Genomic DNA, 19728 nt, shown 5'->3' on the forward strand with positions numbered 1-19728 from the left:
CCGTAGAAATTCTCACGTATAGTGATAGTTTGCAGCTTTCTGCAGTGAATTTAACTCTACTTTACCCTCATACATTGTAGTCTTCATTTTTCGTGGGTCAGGCTGGTTTTTCAACCTTGGATTATTTTCTTCAGGTTGCCTAGGTCTCTCCTGCCATAGGTTCTGACACGTGGCTGCCGTCTTTATTTTCTAGACACTCACCTGGCAACTTTATTTTCTGTGTGATATTGACATAAGTTCAAATATGTTAGCATTCCTATCTCAGCAATTTTGGAGCCTAAAAAGTCACTATTCTAAGGAGAAGAGAAAAGAAAAAAGAGAGATAGATATCAGAGAAGCCATTTGTAATTAAGATATAGAGAACTAAAACCTCAGGGGGAATATCTGTCATAGCCACTGTGGAGAGAATCATCTTGTTCCTGGATGAGGGTTCCCGGATAATTTTTTCTCAGCATTCAAATCCATCAAACCAAATCACAAAGGAATTTTAAGGAAATGACAAGTTGAGGCTAAATTATGGGAGGTATATATCATAAAGGAAATGATGTACTAGTTAAGATAAAGTTTTGGCTGCTGTAATGAAGAAACTCTAAAACAATAATGACATAGATAAAATCGCAGTTTACTTATGTCTTACTTAAGAGTCTGGCCAGATGGTCCCAGGCTTCTGTTGTGGTGCTACAATCTTGAGGGACATAAGCTTTTCTTCTTTTTTATCTTGTTGATCTGCCATCCTCAATGCCAATCTCATCTCGTGGTTTAAGATGGATGTTCCTGCTCAAGTCATCACGGACACACTTTAGTCAGCAGGAAGAAGAAAGAGGTAGTCAAGCTCCTTCTTGTTAAAATCATGTATAGTATTTCTATTCTCATCCAATTGGCTAGAACCTAGTAAGATGGTCACATCTTACTGGAAGAGAGGCTAGGACGTGTAGTCTTTAGCTTGGTGGCCGTGTGCACAGCTAAAAAGTGTCAGTATATTAGAAAAGAATAACTGCAATCTCTATCACAGGGAATAAAATTGTAGCCCTATTGTGCACTTAGCTTTTTACATAAATAATAATGACAAAAACAATAATATAACAATAAAACCTACCATTTAGTGTACTATACTGCTTCCTTACTTACATTAGATCCAATGTTACAACAGTTCAACAAGGTAAGAAGTTCTCTCATAGAGAAGAAAACTGAGGCTCAGAAAAGATAATCAACTTGCCCCCAGTGCATAGCTGACATAACATTTTTTGAATGCAGGTAAATTCTCTGATTCCTGGAGACCTCAGAAGGCTAAGATAAAGAGGTTTGGATTTTCTTCTGTAGGCTGTCAGCAATTGAAGAAAGCTTGATGAAACTTAGATGAGCAATGTGTTTGGAGGTCAAGATAGATGGCAAAGTGGAGAGGTGGAAAGCAGGAAATGGTTTAGGGGCTGACGATGTGGGATCATGGGGCCTTAGATCAAACTGACAAGGGTGAAAATAAAAATACAGGACACAGGCAGGAGATGTTATTAGAGAACACTGTAGGGTGCAGGCAGAAGATAGAAACTACACCTACTTGAAGGAGAGTGTTTCAGAAGAGAAATGTCAACTAGGTATAAAATTACTAACTAGGTAGCAAAAAGGGTAAAAAACAAAGTCTATGATAATGGTCCTCAATACGGGGTGATTTTGCCCATCTCCCAAGGAGTTTGGCAATGTCTGGAGACGTTCTTGGTTGTGGGGAACTTGTTGGGAGGAGTCATTGGCATCTAGGGGGTAGAGGTCAGAAATGCTGCTGCACATCTTAAAATATACAGAACAAATCTCAATGCCAAAGGAGTATCTAGCCTGAAATGTAAGTATTGCTCAGGTTGAGAAACGCTGCTTTAAGACATGAAGAGGTAGTGACTACAGGAAGCAGCTACCACCCTATCCTGGGGCTTCGGAAAGGAAGGGAAATGATTGGCATTATTGAAATTTAGGAGAAAGAGCCTTGTGGTGCTGACACAGACCTCTGACGAGGGGGCACAGGTCAGGTGGTGCTCATGGCCTGAAGGTACAGGGTTGTGGGGGATGATGAGGCTAAGTGCTTGAGACACTGCAAACTGGATCCAGCGGAACAGAGAGACTTAAAATAGGCATCCTGATAATATAATTAGTTGTGGGATGCAGGAAAAAAGGAATGAAAAATGGCTTTGAGGTCTAATGCTTAATCTTACCCATACTGACAGAAGTATTACCCTAACCACTTGATTTGGGGGGGGGGGGGGGGGCGGGAAGATGAGTTTAGTTTTTAGATTGTTGACCTCCACATGGAATCGTCCAGCAGGCAGTTGGAGGACTGTGGAGGGCAAGGAACTTAAACTTTAAGAGGACATGATATCAGCATGGGAAAAAAGGTGGCATTGGATACATAATTGTCAGATTTGGCTCATTTGGGATCAGGGGACAAACACATCATGCCCCTAGCATCATTGCCCTAGAAGTGTTTTCACATTTTTTATTTAGACAAGTTGCATCTCTGGGGTGCCTGGGTGGCTCAGTGGTTGGGCAACTGACTTCGGCTCAGGTCATGATCTCACAGTTTGTGAGTTTGAGCCCTGCATCGGGCTCTGTGTTGACAGCTCTGAGCCTGGAGCCTACTTCAGATTCTGTGTCTCCCCCCTCTCTCTACCCCTCCCCTGCTCACGCTCTGTGTCTCTCTGTCTCTCAATAGTAAATAAACGTTAAAAAATTAAAAAAAAAAAAGAAAAATTGCATCTCTGATAATGATTTTTCTTTTGTATCATTGTATATACTAGGCCATATGGCTCTTATCTTTGGGCTATTCTTAAATGAAAACTTATTTTTTCATCAACCCACTTTTTGTTTGTTTGTAGCCAATACAGTCTTTCTGTAATCCCATTCTGCTCATGTTTCCCTTATAAAAAATGTGTAAATACACAAATTTCATGATTTTTATAATTATGCTTCTTCATTTTACAAAGAGATTAAAAATAGGTGAATTTTCAATTGGTTTTATGCATGTTATACATACTAGAACAGACAAAAGATGTTAAGTAAAAACTAAGGAAATTTGAACAAAGTATAGACATTAAGAATAACGTATGGATATTGGCTCATTAAATGTAACAAATGTATCATGCTAATGTAAGATTTTAATAATAGGAGAAATTCAGTGTGGGGTATATGGCAACTCTCAGCACTATTTTACAGTTTTTCTGTAAATCTAAAACTAATCTAAAATAAATTGTTTATTTAGAAAAGGAGATTTTATTAATGGTTAAGGTTTGAAAAACAGGAGAGTGTCTATAGCAGACATCCTTCGTTGCCCACCTCCTATTTTACCAGCTTTTATTCATTCATCTGCCCTCTCCCATGTTGTTCTGTGCTTCAGAAAGGCTAGTTCAGCCCCGGAGAGTATACCCTGTGTATCATTTTTCTAGGGCTGCTGGAATGAAGTACCACACACTGGGTGACTTAGAGTAACAGACATTTATTCTCTGACAGTTCAGGAGGCCAGAAGTCCAAATCAAGATGTCAGCAGGATTGGTTCCATTCCATTGTGTCTCTCCTAGCTTTTGGTAGTTGCTGGCAATCCTTGGTGTTTCTGGCTTATAACTGCATAACTCCAAGCTCTGCCTCAATCTTCAGTCAGCTTCTCTGTGTCTTTGCTCTCCCCCTCCTTCCTCATATAAGGACACTAGTATTGGATTTAGGGCCCACGCAGGATATCATTTCAAGATCCTTAACTTAATTACATCTGCCAAGACCCTATTTGCACACAAGGTCACATTCACAGTTACCACAGTTTAGGATTTGAACACATTTTGGGAGGCACAGAACTCAACTTCCTATATACTAGTAGTTTAAAATGAATGGCAGTGGCCAGTGATCATTTTCATCATGGGAATCTGCTACAAGTCTGGCCCAGGAGAGGAAAAGGAAAGTTTGATTAGGTCTTTCTAGGAAAGGTTTTATTTCTCTTAAATAGTAAAGACAGCCTCTCTTCTTCCTTTGGACATTGGCGTCTAGATGTAATGACTAGAACTTTACAGCTATTCTGTGATTCTGTGGGGATGTTGATAATGATAAAGCCACTGTATATAGAAGGGCAGAGCCAAGAGTCAGAAAGAAAGTTAAAGACTTAGGAAATTATACCTGAATCCTCCTATTTTCAGACTTCTTATTTTCTGGGACCAAAATGTCTTTGTTTTTTAAGGCATTTGAGTTGGGAGCTCCTGTCACTTGCAGGCAAAGGAAGTGCAACAGATAAACTATCTATGTTTACATATTTCTCAAAAGAAAATTTAATGGTCTCAGTCATCCAGTGGAAACTTTTAGATGGTGTTTGAGTTTTCTCAGGACCTAGTATGACATTGAATAAAAATTGAATTTAAAGGAGTTAAAATCTCATTATACAGAAGATTTAAAATACCTTAAAATATTAAAATTAAGTAAAATATGGTCTCTTCAACATTAACTAGTAGATTTTGATATAACAAATACTTTAAATTTGCTTTTAAATTTTCTGACGAGAGGGTAGTCGTTTCTAAAAGCACATGTAGAGATTAGTAAACCACCTTACTGGAACTTCATGTGTCTATAGCAAATTATTGAATACTCGGGTTGGGAGTCAGTAATCTGCCACCTTCCAAAGGTGACTTTCTAATAAGAATTCCCATGTATGGAGAATTTAAAAAATTGTTATTATCTAAAAATTCTAGCATTAATTCAGATGACAGATCTTAAACGGATACTGTTGCTTCCACATTAGAAGAATCTTCTTATTTCATCAAAATAAGGCCTCTGAAATAATGGACCTTAAAATGTTTTAAGTCAGATTGTTGTGAAAAATACTCTGAAAAGTCTAGGTTTTCGTATATCTAAGTGCTAATTTTCAGGCCAATTTTACCTATTTATTTTGATTTTTAGGCTGATTTCTATTACTGATTTTATTGATATTATGTACTGATTTGATTTTATTACCAATTTTATTGGTGTGAACTTTTTGTGATGTGTCACTCCTATTGAGGCCCAGAGGAAGATCTAAAGAGACATTGTCACATGTGCCATAGGTCAGAAGCCCAACTTACTCCATATAAGGGGGAAAGTGAAGGGTGAGGGCTGTGTTCGTGGCAAAACAATTGAGGTACCACATTTCCATGTCAAAGAGCTTGTTTTAGTAAAACAAGGAAATCCTTTTGTGATCTTGGTGTTGGTAATATGATCACTACCAATATGATGTGGCATTACTTTCTACACACAGAAACTTTATTGCTTTTAAGTCAGTGAAATCACTTTACTGCATCCCTAAAGTATCTATTTTATCTATTGTATCTATATTAGACTATAAAGTCTGGTTATCATTTACTATGCTACTCTAGGTTGAAAGCTGATGGATCACATGGGAGGGAGTCATCAGCGTAGGGGAAGATACAAATACCTGAGACATCTGGCCAGTGGTAGATTCCAGAGAACCATTTCAGCGGCATGTGTCCTCTTGGGCTGCATGGCTTCTGCCCCAGAATCAGGTTCTGCCCAGACAGTGAGAGAGAAGGAAGGGATACAGATAATTTTTGGAAGGTCTTTTATACACAGGGAACTTCTGGATTAAGTTGGCATTCTTCAATTACAATTAGAATATTCATTTTGTATTTTCTATTTAAATGGCACGTGCCTATCAAATCAATATCTATTAAGTAGGGCACAAATGAGATAAATAAAATAGATGAGAAGAAGTTCTTGTTTTGAAGCTTTTGAAAGGAAGAGTGACTTTGTGAAGATATTGATTTATATCTATATTCTGAGATAGCTACTCTCTTCCTGTTCCTGTTGGTTTGTTTACTATACCTTGTCTGCTTAACCGGATGCTGGGTGGGCATCAGCAGATTTTCTCAAACCTCTTTGGTTGTCTGCATCTGTTGATATAGGGAAGCATCATAGAATAGTACAGTCATTTCCAAATTCTTCTTCTTTTTTTTTTTTTTTAATTTTTTTTTTTCAACGTTTATTTATTTTGGGGACAGAGAGAGACAGAGCATGAACGGGGGAGGGGCAGAGAGAGAGGGAGACACAGAATCGAAAACAGGCTCCAGGCTCTGAGCCATCAGCCCAGAGCCCGACGCGGGGCTCGAACTCACGGACCGCGAGATCGTGACCTGGCTGAAGTCGGACGCCCAACCGACTGCGCCACCCAGGCGCCCCTCAAATTCTTCTTTTAACAGCGCTTCAACTAAGTATCTTATGAGGTAGTTGAAGACATAAACAGATGAACGTAGAGCTCGTGCATTTAGAACAGGCAGAGTACAAGTGCCTTCACCTCCATCTTTTGAAAACCATTGTTGTACTTAGTCATTTCAGCCAGTGAATCAGTCAGTCAACAAATACTTATTTAATAATGATATTTGCAGACGTTGCCCTTGCCTGTCTGGAGCTTACATTCTGGATCAGAAAGCAGGCACTAAATGCATGCTTCACCCTGAGGTAAATGTCCTGATTTCAGGGCAAGGACAAGATGCTGAGCAAGATACTAACAGGTACTTACTTTAGGTTGAAAGAACAGGTGAAGCTTTTCTGAGGCAGTGACATTTAAGATGAACATCAGGGAAGAGTAAGAGTTGTCCCAATGGAGAGATGGGGGAGCGTGTTCCATGTAGAGGTGTGCAAAGCACCAGAGGGAGACAAATTTGGTGGTATTAGGGGATTTGGGGTCAGAGAGGCCTGGCCTAGACCTGGGGTTCTGGGTCTGTGTTCAGCAGCCCCGTGACTTCCGTCAGGTTATCTGCTTTCTCTGCACCTTAGTTGTTTCACTGGAATGTGGGGCCAGCAATACCCCCTTGCAGTATTTTCCTCTGGATTAAAGAGGACCACGTAAAGCAGCTGTGCTAAGTAGAGCCTGTTTTAGCATCGTGATTGTTGTCATTATTTTTATTCACCTTTAGAGAAGTCTTTTTATGTTATTGAACTTAATACAGTCATGTTTTGTACTAAGGGGTTGGGGGTCACATTTGGGAAGCTAGAACAGGAAATCCACTGTACATTTAAAAAACTATTAGCTCAAAGCAAACTAAAATATTCTTTACCGCCCCGTCATGCTCCCATCCGTTCAGGAGCTTATAGGTTTGAACATGGGAATCTAATTGAGAAAAGGGTTATCTTTCTTCAAGTTTTACCCTTTCTGTTTCTTCAATCTTTCAAGTAAATTTTAGGGAATCTTGTTCTTTCTTTGATTCTTGTCTTGGTAATATTGACTCAAAAGCAAAACCCATAAAGCTAGGGGAGCACCAAGTATGCAGTTCTGTTCTTCCCCTTCTGTGTGGAAATGGCATCTCAGAGCTCAAGGACTTGTTGTGTGGGTGTGCGGGCAACATACTTTATCCTCATCCACCTTCATGGATAAGGGTCTTCCGGTGGGGCAGGTGTGCCTGGGGGAAGTACTACCCTGATGAGCACAGTGTCTGATCTGGATTTTGTCCTAGATCTTACAATGAGATGAAGAGGGCAGGAGAGGGAGGAGACATCTCTTTCATTGCTCCTTATATTGACTTTTTCTCCCAGAAGTCGTCTTGGGAATTAAGAGTTTTCATGCTCTTTCAGCGAAAGAAATGATGAGCAAATTGGTTCAGTATGTTTCCTATGTGACGCTGTCTTAATTAAAAAAAAAAATGGGTATTTTCTGATTTCATGAAAAGTTGTATATGTAATAATCATACAGTGTACTCCACCTTTAAAAAATTGTTTTTTAATATTTAGTTATTTTTGAGAAACAGTGAGAGACAGAGCGTGAGCTGAGCAGGGGCAGAGAGAGAGAGGGAGACACAGAATCTGAAGCATGCTCCAGGCTCTGAGCTGTCAGCACAGAGCCCCAACGTGGGGCTCGAACTCACGGACCATGAGATCATGATCTGAGCTGAAGTTAGACGCTTGACTGAGTCACCCAGGTGCCCTTTTACTCCACCTTCTTAATTGTCAACCATTCTTGTCTCGTTTTGAATATATTTCTTTGAACATTGCTTGTCTAAGTCTTTTTGTTACCAGGAAGGAACAACAAACTATAGAAACCATGAAAGCCATTATGATTATCCATTACTCCCATGCTATATTCATTTATTAGTTCTTTGAACAAGTATTTACTGAGCACTTATGATGCACCAGGCTCAGGCAAGTTTCAAGGATAAAACATGGACAAGACTCTAGTTACTCTGGTCTGTGTCTTGCAAGCCACAGCAGTTATTGGACAAGGGTTTTTTCAAAGTGCAGGTGTCTTTTAGTTTTTCTTTATTGTCTAGCTTTCACTACTCATGACATGTTGGTCAATGTTCTGATGGTATTAAAAGCGTGGAATGAGGTCATAGCACTTTCTCTGTTCACAGTGTTTCAGTAGCCTGTACAACTCCAGACATAAAAGGACACAGATATTTATTTATAATGGAAAATAGCTGTCCACATCTTTCACATGGCATGTTTTTCTGATCGTACAATATAGATCTTATCTATAAATGTATGTATGTATACATTGTATACATGTACATAAACATATATGGTAGAAAAGTGATAACCTATGGAAAAACCCAAGGAATAAAATTATCTTCAAGCCTACATCCAAGAGATAACCTCTGTTAATATTTTGGATTATAGTCTAACATGTTTTATTGTATACATATATGATATATGGGTATTGGGGAGTGGAATTAATATTTATTGAGTCTTATATTCTTGGTGCTATTAGGCTAGGTATACATATTTTTTCATTGAATTCTAACTACCCTTGCAGTTGGGGGAATAGTGTTCTATCCAATTTACAGGTAAGGGGATTTTGACTTACCCATGGTCTCTCAGCTAGTAAGTAAAAGAGGTGGGGTGCATGCGCACAAAGAATATATTTTAAAAACCCTTTCTATTATAGCTGACTGTAATTATCCAGACAGTTCCATATTTATCCAGGTACTTGTCAGGATGAGGGTAAAGTTAGAAATTGACATTGTCCTGGTTTAAGGGGGGAAGATAGGGTGGTAGAGGGGGTCTGCTTTGTAAGATGTGAAGTTTTTTTCTCTGCTTCCTTTTATTTAAATAAGCATTAAAAAAACCCCAAATCCTTCTGTAAAATAAATGAACTGGTCCAACTGTTTACTTGGACTTTCTTTTTAAAAATTTTTTAAAGTTTATTTTGAGAGAGAGCGAGCACAAGTGGGGGAGGAACAGAGAAGTAGAGAGAATCTCAATCAGGCTCCTCACCACCAGCACAGAGTCTGATGTGGGGCTGAACTCATGAGATCATGACCTGGGCCAAAACCAAGAGCTGGATGCTTAACTGACCAAGCCACCCAGGTGCCCCTTACTTGGAACTTCTTATGAAGTTTTGAAGGACATTTATGTTGACCTTGGGGCATGTTCCTGGTCCCACCTGGCAGTGCTGGAGAGAGGGGAGTGGATTTCTGGCATGTGAGACACCACACCCCAGTGGGGCGGGCTTTCGCTCCCTGTCTGGGGCTCAGATGCAGCATCGCGCATCCTGTGAACAGATTGTAGCACACACATGGTCTCCGCTGCGTAGGCTTCCTAAAAAGCAGGGCGGAATGACGGGACTTGGTTTCTCAACCAAGATACTAAAGTAGTCACAGCGTTCTTTTCAGCACCTATGCATTGTCAGTTTAGTAAAAACAGTTGTGTAGGTATTCTTGCAAACTGGGTTGTAAAATACAAGCCTTTGGGCCTCCCAATCACAGGCTGGTGTTATGGGTTCTGTTTTCAAAGCACTTGCTTATAACCATCCTTCTTGTATTACCTTTCCTCCATGTGGTGAGTGCTGCTACAGCCCAGTCAAAGGAAGTACGTAAAAGTAGGGTCAATCTCATTGTGCTTTTGCGGATTAAAGTTTTCTCATGGAAACTATAAAGGCTCATCTAAAAACCCTTCTATAAACTATAAAATAAGCCCCTAAGACCTACTTGAATGTCTATACATTAAATGCTTAATGTAGGTACAAAGACCAAAGTGATTTTTGCTTTTCTAGGGTTTCCTTCTGAAATTCCACAAAGTCTTTCAAAGTTACAACCACAAGGAATTCGAGACGCACGCTTCATCTGCATGCCACCTAATCTTCGGGGTGTTGTGTCTTAGAGCACGCAGTGCATAAAATCACTGAATCCACACGAGCCTCCGGCAGTTTAGAGTATTTATGATAGAGAACAATAACAAGGTAAATTAGGATGGAGCTCTGGCTTGGGTTTTAAATTTCCCAGATTTTACAAGTCCAAGCATTCTTTTGCCATCCTGACAGGGTTTAATACTCAAGATATGAGCTTCAAGGCCTTGTGAGGGTAATCAGATTTTAACTATGTTTTCACGTTTAGTTCTTAAGGAGTTTAAAAAATACAGTCATTAATTTGAATTGCGACTATTGCGACATACAGTTCTTGAAAATTTTACTGTCTGAGCTATTGACTGGATAACCATGACAAAAGCACTTCCCCAGCATCAGCTAAGCAGATCGTGGGCCCCTGCTGTACATGTTCCCCTGTCAGGGGAAAGGGGCCTTAGGAGCTGGTGGATATTTAGGAGTGGTGACATTATTTCCCTCCCAGCAAAAGCAAAACCCTTTTCCACCCTTTGGTCTTCTCCTAAAATACCAGTATCATAAAACTGTCTTTTAAAACGTTTTTTTTTTCCCCAAAGATACAAAATGTTGATATGGAAGGGGAATTTTTCAAGAGGAAATCTGAATATCTGCTGTTATGAATATGGAGGCAGGCTTGGGTTCGGTTAGTTGCATAACTGCCTGGACAGGGCCTTATTTCAGACCTTGACTCTGGCATTGGCTCCACAGAGCTGCCTGCTGCAGCAGCGTAGAGGTTAATGCTGGCCGCAGCTCTGCTGTGGAGAGCAGATGAGTAATCCCACCTTTGGAGGGTGACACTTCCTCACACATCCTCAGTATAAACAATGCGCAGGCAGCGGGGTATTTGCTGGCAAGGTATATTTCTGTGGGAGGTAGGGAGCAAATGAAGAGGCAATAAAAAGAGACTTAGATAGTTGAAAACTACAAATCTCAATGTGGCAAACAGTTCAGAGCATGGTAGCTGGCCAAGTGGAGGAATCTTAAGTGTGCAAACACACGTCTAATCTCTGAGACCCTCCAGGTGGATCTGTGGCAGGGAAATGTCCTGCTGCATTTCACCTAGTGTGTTCTCTAGACCCCACAGAGGAACCCCTCTGGGTTTCTTCCTAGCCCTTCTGCTCGTGTTGTCATCCTGGCCTTTTGTCTAGTCAGTGTCTCTTCTCTTTATATTTGTCTCCAGATGCTTCTTGGGAGACTGGAGTCTAACCTAAACATACCATTTCTTTTTGATGTGCATGATTCTCCCTTTCATCAACTAGGAATCCTTCACAAGAGCTTAAGGGCCATCTGGAAATATCCACCCAGGCTTCACATTGTCCTGTGGAGGAGAACTTTTACATCTGTTAAAGGAGAGACATGTCCCCCACACCTCACCTCCCAGTAGGCAGGTAGTGGTCTCTAGGATGCGGTCTTTCTGAGAGCTGTAGAGACCACATTACTCTGCACTTACTTTTCCTGTGTGTGGAACTGATGCACAGTATTGAGTCAGTTGTCCGCCCGCCCCCACCGCCATCATGGGAAATCTTTTAGAAATATTGTAATGGGAGATTAACTATTTCTCTACGTCAATTTTGGGAAATTTGTTATGTGGTGCTAGTCTGAAGAGTGGTTTCGCAAACATCATGCATGAAGAAACAAATAGATTTTTTTTAAAGTGCAAAGAGACTTAGATAGTTGCATGATGGCTAGAAGCATGTTTCTAAATGCCTTTGAAGATCCAGGAAAAGTTGGCTTGAGGTGGATTTATAAATTTCCTTACCTAAGCTGAAGGATATTTGTGACTCCAGTGTTAAAACAAGCAAGAAATCATAAAAGCAAATTAAGTACCTAGTTTCTGGACAGAGCAGTGAGAATGATCTTTTAAAATATGATCCGTAGATTCTGGGTCATCCATACCCAGTCTGTAATCATGTCTTGCTACCACCACCATGTTCTCTGGGCTCTAGACCTACATGCTGATCCCACCAAGTTCTTCTCTACCTCAGATCCTTTACATATGCTGTTTCCTCTGGCCCTGATGGGCTTCCCAGCCACTCTACATCTGCTAAATTTTTCTCACTCCTGAGTATTATTATTTTTTTTAATTTATTTTGAGAGAGAGAGAGAAATCCCAAGCAGGCTCTGTATGGCCAGCACAAAGCTCGATACAAAGCTCAAACTTAAGAACAGAGCTACCCACGTGCCCCCCGAATACTGGGTTTTAATATCTTTTTTTTCCCCAAGCAGGCCATCTTCTTTGAACCCCTAGTCTTGTTTACCTCCCTCCCATTATCCATCTTAATTGCCTACAGTATATTTTTTAGAGCACTTATCTCAACTAGGAATACGTGGCCACTTGGATGGTTGTTTTTCATTGTCTCCTGGGCTAGGCTATAAGTTATAAGGGCAAGGAAATCTGCTTCCTTGTCCATCATTGTGTTTTCCACACTCAGCACAGAGTATGGTGCATAGAAGTATCTAAAAGAAGTATCTAAATACTTCTAAATAAATAATGGATGGGTAGAAAAATGGATAGGTGGAAAAATAGAATCTTGGAAGAATAAATGGAAGAATGGATGAAAGAATGAAGGATGCTTAAAATAGTAATCTAGAATAAGTTTTGCATTTATTCAATTAGTAGTCTGAGTTTAATCACCTTAACCAAAAATCAGAAGATAAGCCCTCTCATCCCTAGATGCCAGTTGGGAATCCCAGTTCCCAGGGATTTCCAGTTCTCCTGGGAAGCTGGGAAAAACAAACAAACAAACAAAAAAAAAAAAACATTTGTACAAAAAGAAGAGACCACATGGGCACTGCCTTCCTGGGACTCTTTGTTTAATATATAACAGCCCTATTTACTTTTGTCATTGTCCTATCATAAGATTAACCACTGAAGAGAAAATGCTACACTTCATCGGTATTTATGCCATTTGTTGTATTTCAAACTGTAATGCTTCAATATTGTGAATATTGTGAACATGCTCTTTTTTCAATGAATATAACTCTAAGTGAGGATTATGAGATGAATGGACTTTTACTGATACAATATAAATACTAGCATTGCTTACTTAAGGAAAACTATGTAAAATCCTACACCTTTGACCCATGAAATGGGTCTCACCAGTTCTTTCCAAAGCAGAGAACTTTCTTTCTCCTTGTGTTGTGAATACACAGAGAGACTCTATTAAAACATTTTTTGTCTGTACATCTATTATATTGCTACACCATTTTATTTTATGAATAAGCCAAGGAGGAACGTTTGCCTCTCATAAATCTTTTACAAGAACAATTCCAGCAAAAGAAACCGCAGATGTAACTGCCAGTTTTAAATTTCTAACAAATTACTCTGCCAGCCCCACGTGTGCTTCCAAGTTGAAAGCTCGCAATACTTGGAAATTTTATGGAGATTCCTGCATTTTAGCTTTGGGATGAACTTAGCCAATGCTAAAATCATGTTCTTATTTAAGCCTAAGGAATAATGGTGTTTAATGTTTACTTAAGACTAACCTCTGCTACTTTGTCCCTGTCTACTATCTTGCCTGCCTTTGATTCCTTTCTTCACAGATGTCCCCAGTTTTCCATTGAATTCTGTGTTTCATTGGCTTGCACGTATGACAAACACAAACTCTTGGTGTCAAAAGTAACACTCATCACGTGGTCTCCCCTGAGTACATTAATTCTCCTACTGGACTGTTGGGTCCTTGTGCAAGGAGGATGCACGTCACCTTGGTACCTCTCAACGCTGTACAGTGACCCGTGTCTTGAGGATGTTTAGTTAATGTTTATAGAAGGAAGCCAAAATAAGTATCTTTTTTGGCTGTTGTTGAGTTATTTATGGTACTAATTTTGTGCCACATATTTTGTAAAAATTTTGAAATGTGTGAAAAACTGCCACTTCTTCATATGGGGGCATGGTGGTGATATGGAAGCAAGCATCTTCAAACCTAATAACATTATGATGTATATGGCATATATTACAATACAACTTAGGGTATGACTTTAATAGACTTGAGTGGAACATAGAATTTTTTTCTCACAGATACTGATAAAGAAGTAGATAGTTTTATACACAGATATATACAAATATGACATCAGGTTCAAGGACTCTGTGTAAAAGCAAATACAAAGTCTACTCTTGAATGATTGCTCTTGACCTTGTAAAATCTTATGAAGAGATATTTGTGTATCCCCGTTTTTATACTTTCTAAGCTATAAAAGTGGGTTTCTACCTCACCTCATTAAATTTTGCAATATTACAGTTTGGAATTAAATAAAAATACAGAATTTGGCTTGATTTTTCAGCCTGCATTATAAATCTAACTTTGGTAACATTTTAAGTTCTCTTTATGTGTGTTTTTTCCTAACTCAAAAGTCTTTAACAAATCTTTCTTTTAAAAAAAAATTCAACTTATTGAATAGGTAATACAGTCACATGGCACAAACCAGTATATGATATGTCTCTTTTCCTCTAACCCCCAGCTACCCTGTTTTGCTTCATGGATTTAATTACTGTTTACTATGACTTATGTATCTTTCCAGAGTTAGTTTAGATTTACATATGCTTACACATACACATGTGTGCTTTGTGTGTGTGTGTGTGTGTGTGTGTGTGAGTGTGTGTGTGTGTTAAATGCAAGTGGTAGCATCCCATATACCTTACTTTGCACCTGCTTTCACTTTAGAGCATATGTTCAATCCTTTCTTTTACCCTGGGTCAAATATTTGTGTTACAGTGACTTTCCATTTGTGGGTTCATGTGAATGTCTGTTGCAAGTCTGTTCAGTAACTGTTGTATGTAATTGAGATAATCTGTAAAATGACCCTATGGGCTAAGCCACCTGCAATATTTTGCTTTCTTTATTACAAAAATGGATAAGACTCTGGCTTCTGTCCATTGAGGGTCACAGTCTCTGTGATTATCCTTATTACCAGCTTCAGTTTCTGACATGTTGGGCAAGATGAAACACAAAACTACTTTAGTAAGCCGCCTATAGAAATTTGGCAAAGAAACAAGAAATGCCTATCATTTATTTCTTACTATATTCCGCCTGCTTAAAAAATGTCTTTCATTTTTGCTCTGACATGTCTACTCTACTGATTTCAGTCACTAATTCTTCTCATCACCCCCACCCCAACTTTTAGAAATTCTAAGGTCCTGTGTTTACTTGCTTAGAATCCCATTGCTGTCCTTCTACACATTTAGCATATATGCACATTACCTTGTTAATCAGCTTTTCAGCTTGTCCTTGCTGGACCAGAAAATGTCAGGGATGGGAAAACATCTTTTCTTGTCCTCTTTTATTTCTTTACCTAAGAAGTTAAAAAGGAACTGTGTCATTGACTCAAACTGAACTAGAGCAGAATTCTGCCTGTTAGTGGGGTGGCAATAATAATTCTGTGACTCACACTCTTGCAGTAAGGTGCTTAGTATCATGTGTTCTAAGAGTAGATTTCTGCCTTTTTGTTTGTTTGTTTGTTTATGGTTCAGACAGTCCAAATTCCGTACTTCTAAGGCAGGGAGTGGGAGTAAGAGAAGAAAGAATGATGACTTATTAGAAAGTCTTGTTCCAACCTAAATAGTTGTGCTTAACTAGTCATGTGTCATTAGACAAGCCATTCAGCATCTCTGATGATGGCATCTTCAACTACTCTGAGCAGAAGTTGGCATGTTTACTTTCATGTAGCTTTCATTTGTTTCCCAGTGGATTCTCATTTTTCTGATGTCTTGTTACATTTATTTGTGCCACAAATCATGGTAGCCTCGGTTTTCACTCCTGTGGAAAGTGGTGCTACTCACCATTTCTCTGACTTTCAGTGCTGCTATGGAGATCAAACAAGGATACTATATGTGTGATACTACAAAGTACCTGCAGATACAAAATATTAGTATACTGTTTCTTTATATGTGTACTGGAGCTGAACTCTAATTGCCTCACGTGAACCACTCTTGTTTCCTCAAGGAGGATGGGGTTAGTCAGCTCCAGAGAAGGCGGAACTGTTGCTCTGTGCACCGTACTCCCTGCATTCACTCCTCTTTGAAATGCACTTGTCTAATGTTGGTGTCAGATCATTTGAAAAAAAGTTCCTCTTAAATACAAAGAACAAACTGAGGCTTGCAGGAGGGGGGTGGGGGGGGTTGGGGGATGGGCTAATGGGCATTGAGGAGGGCATTTGTTGGGATGAGCACTTGTTATTATATGGAAGTGATGAATCACTGGGTTTTACTCCTGAAACCAATACTGCTTTGTATGTTAACTAACTTGAATTTAAATAAATAAAATAAAAAAATAAAATTATCGAAATTTGAAAAAAAAAAAAAAAAGAAGCAAGTTCCAATTGCCAGTTCTCTCTTACAAGTCATTCTTTTCTGTATTTCAAGGAGATGAGTTTACGGTTAGTCTAGTTGAGTCTGTGCAATGAGTAAAATGCATTGGCAGTTTCAGACTCTCTAATAGAAATGCTTTGAATTACCTACAGATAATTCTTCCTCAGTTTTCAATAGAAAACTGCCCAATCATTTGTGCACAGAATCTGAAGACTAGGAAAAGGCTGCACGGTATTTTCTCCCACATTTACCCAGAGACAGGACAGAGAAGTACAGGTTACAGTCCAGTGAGTTGGGGCCATGCACAAGTGACACATGGCAATCCAAATCTCTGCCTTAGGGGTGCCTTCACGCCCAGTGGCAGATTAATAAAAACAAGAAGAATGGGCATTTTGTGAATCACATAGTTTCCTTAAAAGAGACATGGCTAAGACAGACCTAGAAAAAAAGCTGATCATTTAGGATAACATAAAATCTTTCATCTTTACTTTCAGAATATTTCTAATGACTCCATTTCTGGAACATTCCAGATTTAGAATTTTTTTTTCCTGAATGAAAAATGTTATGATTGACTTGTGTATGAATGTTAGAGAATATGCTCATTTTAGGCTAGGCTTTTCAAATAAAGGCAAATCAGAATTTGACATTGAATTATCAGTTACTGAACATTAAAATAGCTTGCAAAATGTCACAATATATTTGAATGCTGTTGATTTTCTTGAGTATATAATATAATTTATAATAAATGAGGGAAGATTTATAATCAGTTATCCTTTTATTCAGCAAATACTTATATATTTCCATGTATAAGTTAGTGTTAAGGAAGAAAGTTGGAAATTTATGAGGAATAAGATATCATTTTGAACAGTCTGAATTAGGAGAAGAGTCACAGCATAAATATTTGGAATGAAGGAATTGAACAAGATTCTAAAAATGAATAATGCCTAATTAAATAATTGTGTTTTATCCATTCAATCTGTGGGGCTTAGTGATGGTACTGAAAAACAATTCTAATGCTTTTCAAAATTCAACTGAAAAATTATTTTTCAAATTTTTCCTGTGATTTATGGCCACTTTGATGAAACCTTCCATTAACAGATATTTGCTAAGATTACTTCCTCCTTAAATTTCCTTAAATTTACTGCCATTTTGTTCCTTAGGATGTTGAAAGGAAACTATTTTGCATAGCACATTATGCCAAGAGAAAATCACTTTATTAAATAAATTTAAGTAATATACTATATTGCTATTACATAAGACTTCATATTTTGAAGAATAAGTTGGTGTCCACCCTTTTATTTTGGAATAGTTAACTAAGGGCAGACTTTATTATCCAGGAGGAAAATATTCTATTATGAAATGAATAACTTAAATGCATGTTCTCTTTTATCTAGCATGTTTGCGAAGTATTCCCTTTCAGTCCTGGATGAGGCCACAGGGATACAAACTGTTCAAAACAGGGATAATTCCAGTGCTCTTTTTCTGTTAGTCAAGCCAATGCAGGGAAAGAGCCAAGTTGAGTGGGACACATTGGGATGGTGGGTGCATCACCCAGGACAGAACAGTCATCCCTAGTCCTTGTGCCACAGGAAAGACTTTGTGCATAATCCATGCAGATTGCATGCTTTGATTTTGTTCATTTAATAAAATAATTGGAACAAGTAAACTAGAATCATGTTTTGAGTGTCTGCCCATGTATAACATTTTTGGACTGAGTAGTTAGGTTGTCACAAAACACCCTCTTTTCTCACAGCTTCTGCCTCTTGCTGTTGCAGAGACATTTGGCTCTGCACCTCCTTTACGAGCGGGTGTTCCACGCCAGAGCCAGGACTCCAATTTCCATCCTGGTTCAGAATCCTCAGTCACAGAACTCGATATTTTACCCCTCTATTGCCTCCTTTCTCTCCCTTCATTTATGGCATCATGTGTATTTTTATGAATCCCTTCCCTTTTTCAAAGTTAAAAGAAAGAAATAGGTAAACACAGATGCTCCTGCTGTAACTCCATATGGAAACCCACTTTCTAAATGAGCAAGTTGTAGATCTAAGAAATGAACTGAGCTGTCTGTCTCGAGCTTTTCCCTCTGGGAGTGTGCAGCTGGATGGGATTCTTAATTCAAAAGAGCGAAAAGAAGGATATGCGTGTTGGGGGCGGGGTGTGTGCAACGGAAGGATCGATGTAGTCTGTAGGGACATGCAGGGAAAAATCTGCAAAATGTTAATCTCCACCATCCCAGATGATTCTCAGCCTATTCAGTTGTAGGTTTACAGTAGCATTCTAGAGACACTTGGAATTTGAGAAGTCAGGATTAGATGAACTTTCTGGCTATTTCTTGTACCATTCACAATTTAGGAGTCCTATTTCATCAGAACCAAATCAAAAGGCTGTCTGTAGGAACATGAAGTCAAAGTTCTATTATCACCTCCTTGATCCATAATTTCTGTATTCACATTTAAGAATCCAGTTTATTAAAACAGATATAAGATTTGAGGGCAGTAACCCTTGTACATTTTTATAGTATAAACCTAGCACTGTGAACTTTCATGAGTGGTTAGGTGGGTCAATGAAAGGATTTTGTACATAGCTTAAAATTAATAATCAATGATTAGACTTCTGTGAAATCTTATTGGTTTCTTTGCTTCTTTTAATTTATAGACATACCATTTTTTGAGGTTTGTAAATGGTAAATTCAGATTTTATATGTTTTTTTTTTTTTTTTGAAAACTTGGTAGATATTAGGTAGGCGAATAATTTCTGGAGATATCTTTGAGTCATGAAGTTGGAAAGAAATAAGAAATAGAATTGTTGCTGATCCCCAGCAGAATTATGCTGGTATTCAAAGACTGATTCATAGAGCTGTAGATTTTGCTTGGTGGGTTCAGAGTAAATCCGGGAACAAGGAGAGGGTTGATAAAGATATGGATTTTTAGTAAATACGTTTGAAGCATTCCGTACCACGGGGAAAAACAGTTTCAAACTTCCAAGAGCTTCTCTGCAGCTGGGAAAGTAAATTCCTATAAAACCTTTTTCACGGTTAACTCCAAAACATGAAGGCTGGCTTTAAACACTGTACTGACTCATGTCTTACCCAGAGGGACAGATTCCCAACTCTGTTAAGATGTGCCTGCAAGGATTTCCTGTACAGAGAGATAGAGTAGCTATTGCCTTTGCTGGTAATTTCTAATCATGGAGTGAGGAGACCACATGTCTTTCAGGATTTAGGTTTTCATCTTTAATTACAGTGGGTTAACCCATAGTGCCTCATCATTCCTTGCTCAAGATTCAGTCATTTGTATGCCTGCTTTATAATTAGTGCCTTTTTCAT

At 38.8% G+C, this 19728-nt stretch overlaps 1 protein-coding gene and 1 long non-coding RNA gene across 6 annotated transcripts in view; one reads left to right on the forward strand and one right to left on the reverse strand.

The window, feature by feature from the left end:
• Positions 1 to 19728, forward strand: part of ADAMTSL1 (ADAMTS like 1) — an 885884-nt gene that overhangs the window by 120320 nt on the left and 745836 nt on the right. The window lies entirely within an intron of this gene.
• Positions 15483 to 19728, reverse strand: part of LOC147574831 (uncharacterized) — a 30564-nt gene continuing 26318 nt past the window's right edge. The window contains exon 3 of the long non-coding RNA XR_015243317.1: positions 15483 to 15586. This is a non-coding gene — a long non-coding RNA (uncharacterized LOC147574831). The remainder of the gene's footprint in view (positions 15587 to 19728) is intronic.

Source organism: Puma concolor, chromosome D4, assembly GCF_028749965.1.
Source record: "Puma concolor isolate L17-30 chromosome D4, mPumCon1.1.hap2, whole genome shotgun sequence".
NCBI lineage: Eukaryota > Metazoa > Chordata > Mammalia > Carnivora > Felidae > Puma > Puma concolor.